Raw genomic sequence first — 1,494 nt, forward strand, 5'->3', positions numbered from 1 at the left:
ATCGTATTGCCCTACTGTCACCAACTCAATAGTGCCACTCTGACTTTTTTGCCAATTAACCAGTTCGTATCTGGCCACAGGATCCCCGTTGGCATCAAATGACACATCATAACCATTTTGAGAAAAGTTTACTTTCTTAAGCTGAGTAAGAACCTGTCAAGACGAGATAAAGGAAAACAGTGATAGAGAGCAAGAAAAAAACAAATATTTTATTTCAGAAAAGGTGCATTTTGGCAAAAAAAAGGAACTGATGTTTTCACTTATGTTCAACTGACCTCTTTGGACTCTATCCTGGTGAATGTGTCACACTGAGTTGTAGAATTTGTTTCCTGACACACTGCTTTATGAATGGCATGAGCTATTGCATAAACAGCCTTGTATACCATGTTAGTGATCCGGAGCTGAGATGTGTCGGTGTACGGGCTCTGGAGCGTCTTTATGTCATCAGTTCCATCACATAATCTCTCATCTGTGGCAGCACCTAAAAAATATGACAAACGCCTTGACAATTATATGTGACATTACATTATCGTTATTAGTTATGTGTTTATTATTAGTCTACCTCAGAAGGATTATGTTTTTGGTTTGGTTTGCCTATAAGTAACTAAGTAAGTAAAATGTATTTGTATAGCACCTTTCACAAAGTAATTCACAATAAAATCCCTTTGCCAAGTTTCCATAAAGAACATAAAATCCATATTCTCACTGATAAAAAGTTTGTTTAGAATGAAAGTTTTTTTTAGAAATGGAAGAAGCATTGAGCAGGGCAAACTGCATTGATGATGGGAGACCGGCATCCTCAACAGCTGATGGTGACGCTACTAAACGTTAACAGCTGACGAGGCCACTTGATCTCTGATATGAAAACAGATTGGACAAGTACAAACAAGGAACGCTGGCACAGATGCGGTACAGCAGTGGACAAACCAAACACAGGCGCCATCTTGCTTATCCCGCAGTGAAAACATACTGGAGCTGTTTGTCAACAGGAGTACGGAAAACAACAGGCCTTCTTTTCATGAAACTTGGTAGAAGGTTGTCCCATGGGCTAGGGAAAAACCCTATCAAATGTTGATCGGATCCAAATCACGTAATGCTAATTAGTTTTCACTTTTGTTAACATCGTGAGAAATGGTGTTCTGCATTCTCCAAGCACCCTTCTAGTTGTCTTTGACATACTTTTGTTATTTTAACCTGCTAAATGTGCCTTGCATAATTTAGAACAAATCTACTTTGTTCTAAATTATTAGTTAAACATTATTTTACAATACATTTAACAGGATTGATTTGAAGATGTGCCTTTTTGTTTTTGTATCTGTTTGTATCTGGACATGTTTTAGATTTTTTTTTTAATCTTTATGTAAACTAGCTTATGTCAACATAAATCAGTCATCAGACAATTAGTCACATTTAAAAAGGCAACAAATTAATGTAAATAAATACTGACATGATTGGCCTAACATGTTTAGAATAAATTGAATGATCTGATGTCAC

At 36.4% G+C, this 1,494-nt stretch overlaps 1 pseudogene; it reads right to left on the bottom strand.

Moving 5' to 3' along the window:
* LOC116683016 (extracellular calcium-sensing receptor-like) overlaps positions 1-1,494 on the bottom strand; it is a 5,739-nt pseudogene that overhangs the window by 2,415 nt on the left and 1,830 nt on the right.

Source organism: Etheostoma spectabile, chromosome 3 (genome assembly GCF_008692095.1).
Source record: "Etheostoma spectabile isolate EspeVRDwgs_2016 chromosome 3, UIUC_Espe_1.0, whole genome shotgun sequence".
NCBI classification, from domain to species: Eukaryota; Metazoa; Chordata; class Actinopteri; order Perciformes; family Percidae; genus Etheostoma; species Etheostoma spectabile.